The following is a 17,350-nucleotide window of genomic DNA, read 5'->3' as shown; positions in this document are numbered from 1 at the left end:
CGGTGAGGGAAGCAGGCCCAAATTTCAGAGTCTCTGCTCAAAGCACAGAAAATCAAAAAGGTGGACAGTTCCCATGCGTCTGTCTGGGAATATGCAAATTCTTTTCTGTACACACCTCAGCTCATTAGGAGGCGTTGCGGATGCTGGGCAAGGGGAACGGGAAGCGTGCATCAGGCTTTAGGTGAAGTGGCACTGTAGGACTTTTGTCCCCCAGCGATTTTACGCTTTCCACACCATCCTTCCAATCGTTAGGCTGTGAGCCACCACTGTGCTCTGCACATAGCCATGCACTTTAAGTCCCTTTTTCGCACGTACTTTCATTAAACCTGAATATAGAAGCATATATCTGTCTAGGCTAGAGGCACATGAAACAGGACTGGCGTGCCGCTTCAAGTGTACCTGAGAGGAATCTGACTCAGGATTGGCCACCCTCTCAGGGCACCGACTCAGGATTGGCCAACCTCTATGGGGCACCTCCAACGGGCACAAATAACGGGCAAGCCCTATGAAAAGCACAGCGTGAGTCTAGGTGCCACCTTGAAAAAGGAGGGTGACGTCTGGCCTCTGACAGCAGGAATATTAAGAGAGGAGAAAACATACTGCCTGCTATCATGAAATTCCAAGATAGTCACGAAAAGCAATCTCATGCACTGCACAAGCTCTTTCCCATGATGCACCTCTCCTGCACTCTGTCTATGCAAATGAGCAAGCAGAGGAGTTCAGGAATAAAACACCTAAGCTCATGTCCCCAAAAAACAGCAGCAGACAACTCGCAGATATTCTCCAATTTCTAATGCTTTTCTTTTAAACACACAATAAACAGCCTCACCTGTGGTAAGGCTTAAAAAAATTGAATAAACTCGTAAATGTTCCTCTCCACGGAAATCTTTAGTAAAAGGCGAAAGATTTTTTCGTTTTGAAGAGAAACCAGAGTAAGTTAGAATATGGCTCTCTGGGGGTAAGTGGCACCACATCAAAGACCCCTTCATTGCGAGGGTGAGGACCTGAGAGGTATTTTCAAAATCTAAGAAAGAGGACAAGAACCAGGCCGGTGAGGGAAGCAGGCCCAAATTTCAGAGTCTCTGCTCAAAGCACAGAAAATCAAAAAGGTGGACAGTTCCCATGCGTCTGTCTGTGAATATGCAAATTCTTTTCTGTACACACCTCAGCTCATTAGGAGGCGTTGCAGCTGCTGGGCAAGGGGAACGGGAAGCGTGCATCAGGCTTTAGGTGAAGTGGCACTGTAGGACTTTCGTCCCCCAGCGATTTTACGCTTTCCACACCATCCTTCCAATCGATAGGCTGTGAGCCACCACTGTGCTCTGCACATAGCCATGCACTTTAAGTCCCTTTTTCGCACGTACTTCATTAAACCTGAATATAGAAGTATATATCTGTCTAGGCTAGAGGCACATGAAACAGGACTGGCGTGCCGCTTCAAGTGTACCTGAGAGGAATCTGACTCAGGATTGGCCACCCTCTCAGGGCACCGACTCAGGATTGGCCAACCTCTATGGGGCACCTCCAACGGGCACAAATAACGGGCAAGCCCTATGAAAAGCACAGCGTGAGTCTAGGTGCCACCTTGAAAAAGGAGGGTGACGTCTGGCCTCTGACAGCAGGAATATTAAGAGAGGAGAAAACATACTGCCTGCTATCATGAAATTCCAAGATAGTCACGAAAAGCAATCTCATGCACTGCACAAGCTCTTTCCCATGATGCACCTCTCCTGCACTCTGTCTATGCAAATGAGCAAGCAGAGAGTTCAGGAATAAAACACCTAAGCTCATGTCCCCAAAAAACAGCAGCAGACAACTCGCAGATATTCCCCAATTTCTAATGCTTTTCTTTTAAACACACAATAAACAGCCTCACCTGTGGTAAGGCTTAAAAAAATTGAATAAACTCGTAAATGTTCCTCTCCACGGAAATCTTTAGTAAAAGGCGAAAGATTTTTTCGTTTTGAAGAGAAACCAGAGTAAGTTAGAATATGGCTCTCTGGGGGTAAGTGGCACCACATCAAAGACCCCGTCATTGCGAGGGTGAGGACCTGAGAGGTATTTTCAAAATCTAAGAAAGAGGACAAGAACCAGGCCGGTGAGGGAAGCAGGCCCAAATTTCAGAGTCTCTGCTCAAAGCACAGAAAATCAAAAAGGTGGACAGTTCCCATGCGTCTGTCTGGGAATATGCAAATTCTTTTCTGTACACACCTCAGCTCATTAGGAGGCATTGCGGCTGCTGGGCAAGGGGAACGGGAAGCGTGCATCAGGCTTTAGGTGAAGTGGCACTGTAGGACTTTTGTCCCCCAGCGATTTTACGCTTTCCACACCATCCTTCCAATCGTTAGGCTGTGAGCCACCACTGTGCTCTGCACATAGCCATGCACTTTAAGTCCCTTTTTCGCACGTACTTTCATTAAACCTGAATATAGAAGTATATATCTGTCTAGGCTAGAGGCACATGAAACAGGACTGGCGTGCCGCTTCAAGTGTACCTGAGAGGAATCTGACTCAGGATTGGCCACCCTCTCAGGGCACCGACTCAAGATTGGCCAACCTCTATGGGGCACCTCCAACGGGCACAAATAACGGGCAAGCCCTATGAAAAGCACAGCGTGAGTCTAGGTGCCACCTTGAAAAAGGAGGGTGACGTCTGGCCTCTGACAGCAGGAATATTAAGAGAGGAGAAAACATACTGCCTGCTATCGTGAAATTCCAAGATAGTCACGAAAAGCAATCTCATGCACTGCACAAGCTCTTTCCCATGATGCACCTCTCCTGCACTCTGTCTATGCAAATGAGCAAGCAGAGAGTTCAGGAATAAAACACCTAAGCTCATGTCCCCAAAAAACAGCATCAGACAACTCTCAGATATTCCTCAATTTCTAATGCTTTTCTTTTAAACACACGATAAACAGCCTCACCTGTGGTAAGACTTAAAAAAATTGAATAAACTCGCAAATGTTCCTCTCCACGGAAATCTTTAGTAAAAGGCGAAAGATTTTTTCGTTTTGAAGAGAAACCAGAGTAAGTTAGAATATGGCTCTCTGGGGGTAAGTGGCACCACATCAAAGACCCCGTCATTGCGAGGGTGAGGACCTGAGAGGTATTTTCAAAATCTAAGAAAGAGGACAAGAACCAGGCCGGTGAGGGAAGCAGGCCCAAATTTCAGAGTCTCTGCTCAAAGCACAGAAAATCAAAAAGGTGGACAGTTCCCATGCGTCTGTCTGGGAATATGCAAATTCTTTTCTGTACACACCTCAGCTCATTAGGAGGCGTTGCGGATGCTGGGCAAGGGGAACGGGAAGCGTGCATCAGGCTTTAGGTGAAGTGGCACTGTAGGACTTTTGTCCCCCAGCGATTTTACGCTTTCCACACCATCCTTCCAATCGTTAGGCTGTGAGCCACCACTGTGCTCTGCACATAGCCATGCACTTTAAGTCCCTTTTTCGCACGTACTTTCATTAAACCTGAATATAGAAGCATATATCTGTCTAGGCTAGAGGCACATGAAACAGGACTGGCGTGCTGCTTCAAGTGTACCTGAGAGGAATCTGACTCAGGATTGGCCACCCTCTCAGGGCACCGACTCAGGATTGGCCAACCTCTATGGGGCACCTCCAACGGGCACAAATAACAGGCAAGCCCTATGAAAAGCACAGCGTGAGTCTAGGTGCCACCTTGAAAAAGGAGGGTGACGTCTGGCCTCTGACAGCAGGAATATTAAGAGAGGAGAAAACATACTGCCTGCTATCGTGAAATTCCAAGATAGTCACGAAAAGCAATCTCATGCACTGCACAAGCTCTTTCCCATGATGCACCTCTCCTGCACTCTGTCTATGCAAATGAGCAAGCAGAGAGTTCAGGAATAAAACACCTAAGCTCATGTCCCCAAAAAACAGCAGCAGACAACTCGCAGATATTCCCCAATTTCTAATGCTTTTCTTTTAAACACACAATAAACAGCCTCACCTGTGGTAAGGCTTAAAAAAATTGAATAAACTCGTAAATGTTCCTCTCCACGGAAATCTTTAGTAAAAGGCGAAAGATTTTTTCGTTTTGAAGAGAAACCAGAGTAAGTTAGAATATGGCTCTCTGGGGGTAAGTGGCACCACATCAAAGACCCCGTCATTGCGAGGGTGAGGACCTGAGAGGTATTTTCAAAATCTAAGAAAGAGGACAAGAACCAGGCCGGTGAGGGAAGCAGGCCCAAATTTCAGAGTCTCTGCTCAAAGCACAGAAAATCAAAAAGGTGGACAGTTCCCATGCGTCTGTCTGGGAATATGCAAATTCTTTTCTGTACACACCTCAGCTCATTAGGAGGCATTGCGGCTGCTGGGCAAGGGGAACGGGAAGCGTGCATCAGGCTTTAGGTGAAGTGGCACTGTAGGACTTTTGTCCCCCAGCGATTTTACGCTTTCCACACCATCCTTCCAATCGTTAGGCTGTGAGCCACCACTGTGCTCTGCACATAGCCATGCACTTTAAGTCCCTTTTTCGCACGTACTTTCATTAAACCTGAATATAGAAGTATATATCTGTCTAGGCTAGAGGCACATGAAACAGGACTGGCGTGCCGCTTCAAGTGTACCTGAGAGGAATCTGACTCAGGATTGGCCACCCTCTCAGGGCACCGACTCAGGATTGGCCAACCTCTATGGGGCACCTCCAACGGGCACAAATAACGGGCAAGCCCTATGAAAAGCACAGCATGAGTCTAGGTGCCACCTTGAAAAAGGAGGGTGACGTCTGGCCTCTGACAGCAGGAATATTAAGAGAGGAGAAAACATACTGCCTGCTATCGTGAAATTCCAAGATAGTCACGAAAAGCAATCTCATGCACTGCACAAGCTCTTTCCCATGATGCACCTCTCCTGCACTCTGTCTATGCAAATGAGCAAGCAGAGAGTTCAGGAATAAAACACCTAAGCTCATGTCCCCAAAAAACAGCATCAGACAACTCTCAGATATTCCTCAATTTCTAATGCTTTTCTTTTAAACACACGATAAACAGCCTCACCTGTGGTAAGACTTAAAAAAATTGAATAAACTCGCAAATGTTCCTCTCCACGGAAATCTTTAGTAAAAGGCGAAAGATTTTTTCGTTTTGAAGAGAAACCAGAGTAAGTTAGAATATGGCTCTCTGGGGGTAAGTGGCACCACATCAAAGACCCCGTCATTGCGAGGGTGAGGACCTGAGAGGTATTTTCAAAATCTAAGAAAGAGGACAAGAACCAGGCCGGTGAGGGAAGCAGGCCCAAATTTCAGAGTCTCTGCTCAAAGCACAGAAAATCAAAAAGGTGGACAGTTCCCATGCGTCTGTCTGGGAATATGCAAATTCTTTTCTGTACACACCTCAGCTCATTAGGAGGCGTTGCGGATGCTGGACAAGGGGAACGGGAAGCGTGCATCAGGCTTTAGGTGAAGTGGCACTGTAGGACTTTTGTCCCCCAGCGATTTTACGCTTTCCACACCATCCTTCCAATCGTTAGGCTGTGAGCCACCACTGTGCTCTGCACATAGCCATGCACTTTAAGTCCCTTTTTCGCACGTACTTTCATTAAACCTGAATATAGAAGCATATATCTGTCTAGGCTAGAGGCACATGAAACAGGACTGGCGTGCTGCTTCAAGTGTACCTGAGAGGAATCTGACTCAGGATTGGCCACCCTCTCAGGGCACCGACTCAGGATTGGCCAACCTCTATGGGGCACCTCCAACGGGCACAAATAACGGGCAAGCCCTATGAAAAGCACAGCGTGAGTCTAGGTGCCACCTTGAAAAAGGAGGGTGACGTCTGGCCTCTGACAGCAGGAATATTAAGAGAGGAGAAAACATACTGCCTGCTATCATGAAATTCCAAGATAGTCACGAAAAGCAATCTCATGCACTGCACAAGCTCTTTCCCATGATGCACCTCTCCTGCACTCTGTCTATGCAAATGAGCAAGCAGAGGAGTTCAGGAATAAAACACCTAAGCTCATGTCCCCAAAAAACAGCAGCAGACAACTCGCAGATATTCCCCAATTTCTAATGCTTTTCTTTTAAACACACAATAAACAGCCTCACCTGTGGTAAGGCTTAAAAAAATTGAATAAACTCGTAAATGTTCCTCTCCACGGAAATCTTTAGTAAAAGGCGAATTTTTTTTTCGTTTTGAAGAGAAACCAGAGTAAGTTAGAATATGGCTCTCTGGGGGTAAGTGGCACCACATCAAAGACCCCTTCATTGCGAGGGTGAGGACCTGAGAGGTATTTTCAAAATCTAAGAAAGAGGACAAGAACCAGGCCGGTGAGGGAAGCAGGCCCAAATTTCAGAGTCTCTGCTCAAAGCACAGAAAATGAAAAAGGTGGACAGTTCCCATGCGTCTGTCTGGGAATATGCAAATTCTTTTCTGTACACACCTCAGCTCATTAGGAGGCGTTGCGGCTGCTGGGCAAGGGGAACGGGAAGCGTGCATCAGGCTTTAGGTGAAGTGGCACTGTAGGACTTTTGTCCCCCAGCGATTTTACGCTTTCCACACCATCCTTCCAATCGTTAGGCTGTGAGCCACCACTGTGCTCTGCACATAGCCATGCACTTTAAGTCCCTTTTTCGCACGTACTTTCATTAAACCTGAATATAGAAGCATATATCTGTCTAGGCTAGAGGCACATGAAACAGGACTGGCGTGCCGCTTCAAGTGTACCTGAGAGGAATCTGACTCAGGATTGGCCACCCTCTCAGGGCACCGACTCAGGATTGGCCAACCTCTATGGGGCACCTCCAACGGGCACAAATAACGGGCAAGCCCTATGAAAAGCACAGCGTGAGTCTAGGTGCCACCTTGAAAAAGGAGGGTGACGTCTGGCCTCTGACAGCAGGAATATTAAGAGAGGAGAAAACATACTGCCTGCTATCATGAAATTCCAAGATAGTCACGAAAAGCAATCTCATGCACTGCACAAGCTCTTTCCCATGATGCACCTCTCCTGCACTCTGTCTATGCAAATGAGCAAGCAGAGGAGTTCAGGAATAAAACACCTAAGCTCATGTCCCCAAAAAACAGCAGCAGACAACTCGCAGATATTCCCCAATTTCTAATGCTTTTCTTTTAAACACACAATAAACAGCCTCACCTGTGGTAAGGCTTAAAAAAATTGAATAAACTCGTAAATGTTCCTCTCCACGGAAATCTTTAGTAAAAGGCGAAATTTTTTTTCGTTTTGAAGAGAAACCAGAGTAAGTTAGAATATGGCTCTCTGGGGGTAAGTGGCACCACATCAAAGACCCCTTCATTGCGAGGGTGAGGACCTGAGAGGTATTTTCAAAATCTAAGAAAGAGGACAAGAACCAGGCCGGTGAGGGAAGCAGGCCCAAATTTCAGAGTCTCTGCTCAAAGCACAGAAAATGAAAAAGGTGGACAGTTCCCATGCGTCTGTCTGGGAATATGCAAATTCTTTTCTGTACACACCTCAGCTCATTAGGAGGCGTTGCGGCTGCTGGGCAAGGGGAACGGGAAGCGTGCATCAGGCTTTAGGTGAAGTGGCACTGTAGGACTTTTGTCCCCCAGCGATTTTACGCTTTCCACACCATCCTTCCAATCGTTAGGCTGTGAGCCACCACTGTGCTCTGCACATAGCCATGCACTTTAAGTCCCTTTTTCGCACGTACTTTCATTAAACCTGAATATAGAAGTATATATCTGTCTAGGCTAGAGGCACATGAAACAGGACTGGCGTGCCGCTTCAAGTGTACCTGAGAGGAATCTGACTCAGGATTGGCCACCCTCTCAGGGCACCGACTCAGGATTGGCCAACCTCCATGGGGCACCTCCAATGGGCACAAATAACGGGCAAGCCCTATGAAAAGCACAGCGTGAGTCTAGGTGCCACCTTGAAAAAGGAGGGTGACGTCTGGCCTCTGACAGCAGGAATATTAAGAGAGGAGAAAACATACTGCCTGCTATCGTGAAATTCCAAGATAGTCACGAAAAGCAATCTCATGCACTGCACAAGCTCTTTCCCATGATGCACCTCTCCTGCACTCTGTCTATGCAAATGAGCAAGCAGAGAGTTCAGGAATAAAACACCTAAGCTCATGTCCCCAAAAAACAGCATCAGACAACTCGCAGATATTCCTCAATTTCTAATGCTTTTCTTTTAAACACACGATAAACAGCCTCACCTGTGGTAAGGCTTAAAAAAATTGAATAAACTCGTAAATGTTCCTCTCCACGGAAATCTTTAGTAAAAGGCGAAAGATTTTTTCGTTTTGAAGAGAAACCAGAGTAAGTTAGAATATGGCTCTCTGGGGGTAAGTGGCACCACATCAAAGACCCCGTCATTGCGAGGGTGAGGACCTGAGAGGTATTTTCAGGCTCTAAGAAAGAGGACAAGAACCAGGCCGGTGAGGGAAGCAGGCCCAAATTTCAGAGACTCTGCTCAAAGCACAGAAAATGAAAAAGGTGGACAGTTCCCATGCGTCTGTCTGGGAATATGCAAATTCTTTTCTGTACACACCTCAGCTCATTAGGAGGCGTTGCGGCTGCTGGGCAAGGGGAACGGGAAGCGTGCATCAGGCTTTAGGTGAAGTGGCACTGTAGGACTTTTGTCCCCCAGCGATTTCACGCTTTCCACACCATCCTTCCAATCGTTAGGCTGTGAGCCACCACTGTGCTCTGCACATAGCCATGCACTTTAAGTCCCTTTTTCGCACGTACTTTCATTAAACCTGAATATAGAAGCATATATCTGTCTAGGCTAGAGGCACATGAAACAGGACTGACGTGCCGCTTCAAGTGTACCTGAGAGGAATCTGACTCAGGATTGGCCACCCTCTCAGGGCACCGACTCAGGATTGGCCAACCTCTATGGGGCACCTCCAATGGGCACAAATAACGGGCAAGCCCTATGAAAAGCACAGCGTGAGTCTAGGTGCCACCTTGAAAAAGGAGGGTGACGTCTGGCCTCTGACAGCAGGAATATTAAGAGAGGAGAAAACATACTGCCTGCTATCATGAAATTCCAAGATAGTCACGAAAAGCAATCTCATGCACTGCACAAGCTCTTTCCCATGATGCACCTCTCCTGCACTCTGTCTATGCAAATGAGCAAGCAGAGGAGTTCAGGAATAAAACACCTAAGCTCATGTCCCCAAAAAACAGCAGCAGACAACTCGCAGATATTCCCCAATTTCTAATGCTTTTCTTTTAAACACACAATAAACAGCCTCACCTGTGGTAAGGCTTAAAAAAATTGAATAAACTCGTAAATGTTCCTCTCCACGGAAATCTTTAGTAAAAGGCGAAAAAAAAAATCGTTTTGAAGAGAAACCAGAGTAAGTTAGAATATGGCTCTCTGGGGGTAAGTGGCACCACATCAAAAACCCCTTCATTGCGAGGGTGAGGACCTGAGAGGTATTTTCAAAATCTAAGAAAGAGGACAAGAACCAGGCCGGTGAGGGAAGCAGGCCCAAATTTCAGAGTCTCTGCTCAAAGCACAGAAAATCAAAAAGGTGGACAGTTCCCATGCGTCTGTCTGGGAATATGCAAATTCTTTTCTGTACACACCTCAGCTCATTAGGAGGCGTTGCAGCTGCTGGGCAAGGGGAACGGGAAGCGTGCATCAGGCTTTAGGTGAAGTGGCACTGTAGGACTTTCGTCCCCCAGCGATTTTACGCTTTCCACACCATCCTTCCAATCGATAGGCTGTGAGCCACCACTGTGCTCTGCACATAGCCATGCACTTTAAGTCCCTTTTTCGCACGTACTTCATTAAACCTGAATATAGAAGTATATATCTGTCTAGGCTAGAGGCACATGAAACAGGACTGGCGTGCCGCTTCAAGTGTACCTGAGAGGAATCTGACTCAGGATTGGCCACCCTCTCAGGGCACCGACTCAGGATTGGCCAACCTCTATGGGGCACCTCCAACGGGCACAAATAACGGGCAAGCCCTATGAAAAGCACAGCGTGAGTCTAGGTGCCACCTTGAAAAAGGAGGGTGACGTCTGGCCTCTGACAGCAGGAATATTAAGAGAGGAGAAAACATACTGCCTGCTATCATGAAATTCCAAGATAGTCACGAAAAGCAATCTCATGCACTGCACAAGCTCTTTCCCATGATGCACCTCTCCTGCACTCTGTCTATGCAAATGAGCAAGCAGAGGAGTTCAGGAATAAAACACCTAAGCTCATGTCCCCAAAAAACAGCAGCAGACAACTCGCAGATATTCCCTAATTTCTAATGCTTTTCTTTTAAACACACAATAAACAGCCTCACCTGTGGTAAGGCTTAAAAAAATTGAATAAACTCGTAAATGTTCCTCTCCACGGAAATCTTTAGTAAAAGGCGAAATTTTTTTTCGTTTTGAAGAGAAACCAGAGTAAGTTAGAATATGGCTCTCTGGGGGTAAGTGGCACCACATCAAAGACCCCTTCATTGCGAGGGTGAGGACCTGAGAGGTATTTTCAAAATCTAAGAAAGAGGACAAGAACCAGGCCGGTGAGGGAAGCAGGCCCAAATTTCAGAGTCTCTGCTCAAAGCACAGAAAATGAAAAAGGTGGACAGTTCCCATGCGTCTGTCTGGGAATATGCAAATTCTTTTCTGTACACACCTCAGCTCATTAGGAGGCGTTGCGGCTGCTGGGCAAGGGGAACGGGAAGCGTGCATCAGGCTTTAGGTGAAGTGGCACTGTAGGACTTTTGTCCCCCAGCGATTTTACGCTTTCCACACCATCCTTCCAATCGTTAGGCTGTGAGCCACCACTGTGCTCTGCACATAGCCATGCACTTTAAGTCCCTTTTTCGCACGTACTTTCATTAAACCTGAATATAGAAGTATATATCTGTCTAGGCTAGAGGCACATGAAACAGGACTGGCGTGCCGCTTCAAGTGTACCTGAGAGGAATCTGACTCAGGATTGGCCACCCTCTCAGGGCACCGACTCAGGATTGGCCAACCTCTATGGGGCACCTCCAATGGGCACAAATAACGGGCAAGCCCTATGAAAAGCACAGCGTGAGTCTAGGTGCCACCTTGAAAAAGGAGGGTGACGTCTGGCCTCTGACAGCAGGAATATTAAGAGAGGAGAAAACATACTGCCTGCTATCGTGAAATTCCAAGATAGTCACGAAAAGCAATCTCATGCACTGCACAAGCTCTTTCCCATGATGCACCTCTCCTGCACTCTGTCTATGCAAATGAGCAAGCAGAGAGTTCAGGAATAAAACACCTAAGCTCATGTCCCCAAAAAACAGCATCAGACAACTCGCAGATATTCCTCAATTTCTAATGCTTTTCTTTTAAACACACGATAAACAGCCTCACCTGTGATAAGGCTTAAAAAAATTGAATAAACTCGTAAATGTTCCTCTCCACGGAAATCTTTAGTAAAAGGCGAAAGATTTTTTCGTTTTGAAGAGAAACCAGAGTAAGTTAGAATATGGCTCTCTGGGGGTAAGTGGCACCACATCAAAGACCCCGTCATTGCGAGGGTGAGGACCTGAGAGGTATTTTCAAAATCTAAGAAAGAGGACAAGAACCAGGCCGGTGAGGGAAGCAGGCCCAAATTTCAGAGTCTCTGCTCAAAGCACAGAAAATCAAAAAGGTGGACAGTTCCCATGCGTCTGTCTGGGAATATGCAAATTCTTTTCTGTACACACCTCAGCTCATTAGGAGGCGTTGCGGATGCTGGGCAAGGGGAACGGGAAGCGTGCATCAGGCTTTAGGTGAAGTGGCACTGTAGGACTTTTGTCCCCCAGCGATTTTACGCTTTCCACACCATCCTTCCAATCGTTAGGCTGTGAGCCACCACTGTGCTCTGCACATAGCCATGCACTTTAAGTCCCTTTTTCGCACGTACTTTCATTAAACCTGAATATAGAAGCATATATCTGTCTAGGCTAGAGGCACATGAAACAGGACTGGCGTGCCGCTTCAAGTGTACCTGAGAGGAATCTGACTCAGGATTCGCCACCCTGTCAGGGCACCGACTCAGGATTGGCCAACCTCTATGGGGCACCTCCAACGGGCACAAATAACGGGCAAGCCCTATGAAAAGCACAGCGTGAGTCTAGGTGCCACCTTGAAAAAGGAGGGTGACGTCTGGCCTCTGACAACAGGAATATTAAGAGAGGAGAAAACATACTGCCTGCTATCATGAAATTCCAAGATAGTCACGAAAAGCAATCTCATGCACTGCACAAGCTCTTTCCCATGATGCACCTCTCCTGCACTCTGTCTATGCAAATGAGCAAGCAGAGGAGTTCAGGAATAAAACACCTAAGCTCATGTCCCCAAAAAACAGCAGCAGACAACTCGCAGATATTCCCCAATTTCTAATGCTTTTCTTTTAAACACACAATAAACAGCCTCACCTGTGGTAAGGCTTAAAAAAATTGAATAAACTTGCAAATGTTCCTCTCCACAGAAATCTTTAGTAAAAGGCGAAAGATTTTTTCGTTTTGAAGAGAAACCAGAGTAAGTTAGAATATGGCTCTCTGGGGGTAAGTGGCACCACATCAAAGACCCCGTCATTGCGAGGGTGAGGACCTGAGAGGTATTTTCAGGCTCTAAGAAAGAGGACAAGAACCAGGCCGGTGAGGGAAGCAGGCCCAAATTTCAGAGACTCTGCTCAAAGCACAGAAAATGAAAAAGGTGGACAGTTCCCATGCGTCTGTCTGGGAATATGCAAATTCTTTTCTGTACACACCTCAGCTCATTAGGAGGCGTTGCGGCTGCTGGGCAAGGGGAACGGGAAGCGTGCATCAGGCTTTAGGTGAAGTGGCACTGTAGGACTTTTGTCCCCCAGCGATTTCACGCTTTCCACACCATCCTTCCAATCGTTAGGCTGTGAGCCACCACTGTGCTCTGCACATAGCCATGCACTTTAAGTCCCTTTTTCGCACGTACTTTCATTAAACCTGAATATAGAAGCATATATCTGTCTAGGCTAGAGGCACATGAAACAGGACTGACGTGCCGCTTCAAGTGTACCTGAGAGGAATCTGACTCAGGATTGGCCACCCTCTCAGGGCACCGACTCAGGATTGGCCAACCTCTATGGGGCACCTCCAATGGGCACAAATAACGGGCAAGCCCTATGAAAAGCACAGCGTGAGTCTAGGTGCCACCTTGAAAAAGGAGGGTGACGTCTGGCCTCTGACAGCAGGAATATTAAGAGAGGAGAAAACATACTGCCTGCTATCATGAAATTCCAAGATAGTCACGAAAAGCAATCTCATGCACTGCACAAGCTCTTTCCCATGATGCACCTCTCCTGCACTCTGTCTATGCAAATGAGCAAGCAGAGGAGTTCAGGAATAAAACACCTAAGCTCATGTCCCCAAAAAACAGCAGCAGACAACTCGCAGATATTCCCCAATTTCTAATGCTTTTCTTTTAAACACACAATAAACAGCCTCACCTGTGGTAAGGCTTAAAAAAATTGAATAAACTCGTAAATGTTCCTCTCCACGGAAATCTTTAGTAAAAGGCGAAAAAAAAATTCGTTTTGAAGAGAAACCAGAGTAAGTTAGAATATGGCTCTCTGGGGGTAAGTGGCACCACATCAAAAACCCCTTCATTGCGAGGGTGAGGACCTGAGAGGTATTTTCAAAATCTAAGAAAGAGGACAAGAACCAGGCCGGTGAGGGAAGCAGGCCCAAATTTCAGAGTCTCTGCTCAAAGCACAGAAAATCAAAAAGGTGGACAGTTCCCATGCGTCTGTCTGGGAATATGCAAATTCTTTTCTGTACACACCTCAGCTCATTAGGAGGCGTTGCAGCTGCTGGGCAAGGGGAACGGGAAGCGTGCATCAGGCTTTAGGTGAAGTGGCACTGTAGGACTTTCGTCCCCCAGCGATTTTACGCTTTCCACACCATCCTTCCAATCGATAGGCTGTGAGCCACCACTGTGCTCTGCACATAGCCATGCACTTTAAGTCCCTTTTTCGCACGTACTTCATTAAACCTGAATATAGAAGTATATATCTGTCTAGGCTAGAGGCACATGAAACAGGACTGGCGTGCCGCTTCAAGTGTACCTGAGAGGAATCTGACTCAGGATTGGCCACCCTCTCAGGGCACCGACTCAGGATTGGCCAACCTCTATGGGGCACCTCCAACGGGCACAAATAACGGGCAAGCCCTATGAAAAGCACAGCGTGAGTCTAGGTGCCACCTTGAAAAAGGAGGGTGACGTCTGGCCTCTGACAGCAGGAATATTAAGAGAGGAGAAAACATACTGCCTGCTATCATGAAATTCCAAGATAGTCACGAAAAGCAATCTCATGCACTGCACAAGCTCTTTCCCATGATGCACCTCTCCTGCACTCTGTCTATGCAAATGAGCAAGCAGAGAGTTCAGGAATAAAACACCTAAGCTCATGTCCCCAAAAAACAGCAGCAGACAACTCGCAGATATTCCCCAATTTCTAATGCTTTTCTTTTAAACACACAATAAACAGCCTCACCTGTGGTAAGGCTTAAAAAAATTGAATAAACTCGTAAATGTTCCTCTCCACGGAAATCTTTAGTAAAAGGCGAAAGATTTTTTCGTTTTGAAGAGAAACCAGAGTAAGTTAGAATATGGCTCTCTGGGGGTAAGTGGCACCACATCAAAGACCCCGTCATTGCGAGGGTGAGGACCTGAGAGGTATTTTCAAAATCTAAGAAAGAGGACAAGAACCAGGCCGGTGAGGGAAGCAGGCCCAAATTTCAGAGTCTCTGCTCAAAGCACAGAAAATCAAAAAGGTGGACAGTTCCCATGCGTCTGTCTGGGAATATGCAAATTCTTTTCTGTACACACCTCAGCTCATTAGGAGGCATTGCGGCTGCTGGGCAAGGGGAACGGGAAGCGTGCATCAGGCTTTAGGTGAAGTGGCACTGTAGGACTTTTGTCCCCCAGCGATTTTACGCTTTCCACACCATCCTTCCAATCGTTAGGCTGTGAGCCACCACTGTGCTCTGCACATAGCCATGCACTTTAAGTCCCTTTTTCGCACGTACTTTCATTAAACCTGAATATAGAAGTATATATCTGTCTAGGCTAGAGGCACATGAAACAGGACTGGCGTGCCGCTTCAAGTGTACCTGAGAGGAATCTGACTCAGGATTGGCCACCCTCTCAGGGCACCGACTCAGGATTGGCCAACCTCTATGGGGCACCTCCAACGGGCACAAATAACGGGCAAGCCCTATGAAAAGCACAGCGTGAGTCTAGGTGCCACCTTGAAAAAGGAGGGTGACGTCTGGCCTCTGACAGCAGGAATATTAAGAGAGGAGAAAACATACTGCCTGCTATCATGAAATTCCAAGATAGTCACGAAAAGCAATCTCATGCACTGCACAAGCTCTTTCCCATGATGCACCTCTCCTGCACTCTGTCTATGCAAATGAGCAAGCAGAGGAGTTCAGGAATAAAACACCTAAGCTCATGTCCCCAAAAAACAGCAGCAGACAACTCGCAGATATTCCCCAATTTCTAATGCTCTTCTTTTAAACACACAATAAACAGCCTCACCTGTGGTAAGGCTTAAAAAAATTGAATAAACTCGTAAATGTTCCTCTCCACGGAAATCTTTAGTAAAAGGCGAAATTTTTTTTCGTTTTGAAGAGAAACCAGAGTAAGTTAGAATATGGCTCTCTGGGGGTAAGTGGCACCACATCAAAGACCCCTTCATTGCGAGGGTGAGGACCTGAGAGGTATTTTCAAAATCTAAGAAAGAGGACAAGAACCAGGCCGGTGAGGGAAGCAGGCCCAAATTTCAGAGTCTCTGCTCAAAGCACAGAAAATCAAAAAGGTGGACAGTTCCCATGCGTCTGTCTGGGAATATGCAAATTCTTTTCTGTACACACCTCAGCTCATTAGGAGGCGTTGCGGCTGCTGGGCAAGGGGAACGGGAAGCGTGCATCAGGCTTTAGGTGAAGTGGCACTGTAGGACTTTTGTCCCCCAGCGATTTTACGCTTTCCACACCATCCTTCCAATCGTTAGGCTGTGAGCCACCACTGTGCTCTGCACATAGCCATGCACTTTAAGTCCCTTTTTCGCACGTACTTTCATTAAACCTGAATATAGAAGTATATATCTGTCTAGGCTAGAGGCACATGAAACAGGACTGGCGTGCCGCTTCAAGTGTACCTGAGAGGAATCTGACTCAGGATTGGCCACCCTCTCAGGGCACCGACTCAGGATTGGCCAACCTCTATGGGGCACCTCCAACGGGCACAAATAACGGGCAAGCCCTATGAAAAGCACAGCGTGAGTCTAGGTGCCACCTTGAAAAAGGAGGGTGACGTCTGGCCTCTGACAGCAGGAATATTAAGAGAGGAGAAAACATACTGCCTGCTATCGTGAAATTCCAAGATAGTCACGAAAAGCAATCTCATGCACTGCACAAGCTCTTTCCCATGATGCACCTCTCCTGCACTCTGTCTATGCAAATGAGCAAGCAGAGAGTTCAGGAATAAAACACCTAAGCTCATGTCCCCAAAAAACAGCATCAGACAACTCGCAGATATTCCTCAATTTCTAATGCTTTTCTTTTAAACACACGATAAACAGCCTCACCTGTGGTAAGGCTTAAAAAAATTGAATAAACTCGTAAATGTTCCTCTCCACGGAAATCTTTAGTAAAAGGCGAAAGATTTTTTCGTTTTGAAGAGAAACCAGAGTAAGTTAGAATATGGCTCTCTGGGGGTAAGTGGCACCACATCAAAGACCCCGTCATTGCGAGGGTGAGGACCTGAGAGGTATTTTCAAAATCTAAGAAAGAGGACAAGAACCAGGCCGGTGAGGGAAGCAGGCCCAAATTTCAGAGTCTCTGCTCAAAGCACAGAAAATCAAAAAGGTGGACAGTTCCCATGCGTCTGTCTGGGAATATGCAAATTCTTTTCTGTACACACCTCAGCTCATTAGGAGGCGTTGCGGATGCTGGGCAAGGGGAACGGGAAGCGTGCATCAGGCTTTAGGTGAAGTGGCACTGTAGGACTTTTGTCCCCCAGCGATTTTACGCTTTCCACACCATCCTTCCAATCGTTAGGCTGTGAGCCACCACTGTGCTCTGCACATAGCCATGCACTTTAAGTCCCTTTTTCGCACGTACTTTCATTAAACCTGAATATAGAAGCATATATCTGTCTAGGCTAGAGGCACATGAAACAGGACTGGCGTGCCGCTTCAAGTGTACCTGAGAGGAATCTGACTCAGGATTGGCCACCCTGTCAGGGCACCGACTCAGGATTGGCCAACCTCTATGGGGCACCTCCAACGGGCACAAATAACGGGCAAGCCCTATGAAAAGCACAGCGTGAGTCTAGGTGCCACCTTGAAAAAGGAGGGTGACGTCTGGCCTCTGACAGCAGGAA

General features: G+C 46.9%; 16 non-coding genes across 16 annotated transcripts; all 16 read right to left on the bottom strand.

Annotated features, from left to right (window-relative positions):
* Positions 1 to 821: 821 nt before the first annotated feature.
* LOC144801622 (U5 spliceosomal RNA) lies at positions 822 to 936 on the bottom strand. Its single transcript, XR_013605426.1, has one exon. It is a non-coding gene; the product is annotated as a U5 spliceosomal RNA (small nuclear RNA).
* Positions 937 to 1,868: 932 nt separating this feature from the next.
* On the bottom strand, positions 1,869 to 1,983 carry LOC144801621 (U5 spliceosomal RNA). The gene has a single exon (XR_013605425.1). It is a non-coding gene; the product is annotated as a U5 spliceosomal RNA (small nuclear RNA).
* Positions 1,984 to 2,916: 933 nt separating this feature from the next.
* On the bottom strand, positions 2,917 to 3,031 carry LOC144800531 (U5 spliceosomal RNA). Its single transcript, XR_013604427.1, has one exon. It is a non-coding gene; the product is annotated as a U5 spliceosomal RNA (small nuclear RNA).
* Positions 3,032 to 3,964: 933 nt separating this feature from the next.
* Positions 3,965 to 4,079, bottom strand: LOC144801620 (U5 spliceosomal RNA). The gene has a single exon (XR_013605424.1). It is a non-coding gene; the product is annotated as a U5 spliceosomal RNA (small nuclear RNA).
* A 933-nt stretch (positions 4,080 to 5,012) lies between these two features.
* Positions 5,013 to 5,127, bottom strand: LOC144800530 (U5 spliceosomal RNA). The gene has a single exon (XR_013604425.1). It is a non-coding gene; the product is annotated as a U5 spliceosomal RNA (small nuclear RNA).
* A 934-nt stretch (positions 5,128 to 6,061) lies between these two features.
* LOC144801087 (U5 spliceosomal RNA) lies at positions 6,062 to 6,176 on the bottom strand. The gene has a single exon (XR_013604963.1). It is a non-coding gene; the product is annotated as a U5 spliceosomal RNA (small nuclear RNA).
* A 934-nt stretch (positions 6,177 to 7,110) lies between these two features.
* Positions 7,111 to 7,225, bottom strand: LOC144801006 (U5 spliceosomal RNA). Its single transcript, XR_013604884.1, has one exon. It is a non-coding gene; the product is annotated as a U5 spliceosomal RNA (small nuclear RNA).
* A 933-nt stretch (positions 7,226 to 8,158) lies between these two features.
* On the bottom strand, positions 8,159 to 8,273 carry LOC144801619 (U5 spliceosomal RNA). The gene has a single exon (XR_013605423.1). It is a non-coding gene; the product is annotated as a U5 spliceosomal RNA (small nuclear RNA).
* Positions 8,274 to 9,207: 934 nt separating this feature from the next.
* Positions 9,208 to 9,322, bottom strand: LOC144801079 (U5 spliceosomal RNA). The gene has a single exon (XR_013604955.1). It is a non-coding gene; the product is annotated as a U5 spliceosomal RNA (small nuclear RNA).
* A 933-nt stretch (positions 9,323 to 10,255) lies between these two features.
* Positions 10,256 to 10,370, bottom strand: LOC144801005 (U5 spliceosomal RNA). Its single transcript, XR_013604883.1, has one exon. It is a non-coding gene; the product is annotated as a U5 spliceosomal RNA (small nuclear RNA).
* A 933-nt stretch (positions 10,371 to 11,303) lies between these two features.
* Positions 11,304 to 11,418, bottom strand: LOC144800816 (U5 spliceosomal RNA). Its single transcript, XR_013604700.1, has one exon. It is a non-coding gene; the product is annotated as a U5 spliceosomal RNA (small nuclear RNA).
* A 934-nt stretch (positions 11,419 to 12,352) lies between these two features.
* On the bottom strand, positions 12,353 to 12,467 carry LOC144800961 (U5 spliceosomal RNA). The gene has a single exon (XR_013604839.1). It is a non-coding gene; the product is annotated as a U5 spliceosomal RNA (small nuclear RNA).
* A 934-nt stretch (positions 12,468 to 13,401) lies between these two features.
* On the bottom strand, positions 13,402 to 13,516 carry LOC144801036 (U5 spliceosomal RNA). Its single transcript, XR_013604913.1, has one exon. It is a non-coding gene; the product is annotated as a U5 spliceosomal RNA (small nuclear RNA).
* A 932-nt stretch (positions 13,517 to 14,448) lies between these two features.
* LOC144801617 (U5 spliceosomal RNA) lies at positions 14,449 to 14,563 on the bottom strand. Its single transcript, XR_013605422.1, has one exon. It is a non-coding gene; the product is annotated as a U5 spliceosomal RNA (small nuclear RNA).
* A 934-nt stretch (positions 14,564 to 15,497) lies between these two features.
* LOC144801004 (U5 spliceosomal RNA) lies at positions 15,498 to 15,612 on the bottom strand. Its single transcript, XR_013604882.1, has one exon. It is a non-coding gene; the product is annotated as a U5 spliceosomal RNA (small nuclear RNA).
* A 933-nt stretch (positions 15,613 to 16,545) lies between these two features.
* On the bottom strand, positions 16,546 to 16,660 carry LOC144801616 (U5 spliceosomal RNA). Its single transcript, XR_013605421.1, has one exon. It is a non-coding gene; the product is annotated as a U5 spliceosomal RNA (small nuclear RNA).
* Between the last annotated feature and the right edge of the window lie 690 nt (positions 16,661 to 17,350).

This window comes from Lissotriton helveticus, chromosome 12, assembly GCF_964261635.1.
Source record: "Lissotriton helveticus chromosome 12, aLisHel1.1, whole genome shotgun sequence".
NCBI classification, from domain to species: Eukaryota; Metazoa; Chordata; class Amphibia; order Caudata; family Salamandridae; genus Lissotriton; species Lissotriton helveticus.
Note: the sequence above shows the minus strand (reverse complement) of the source record. Positions and strands in the feature narration are given on the sequence as shown.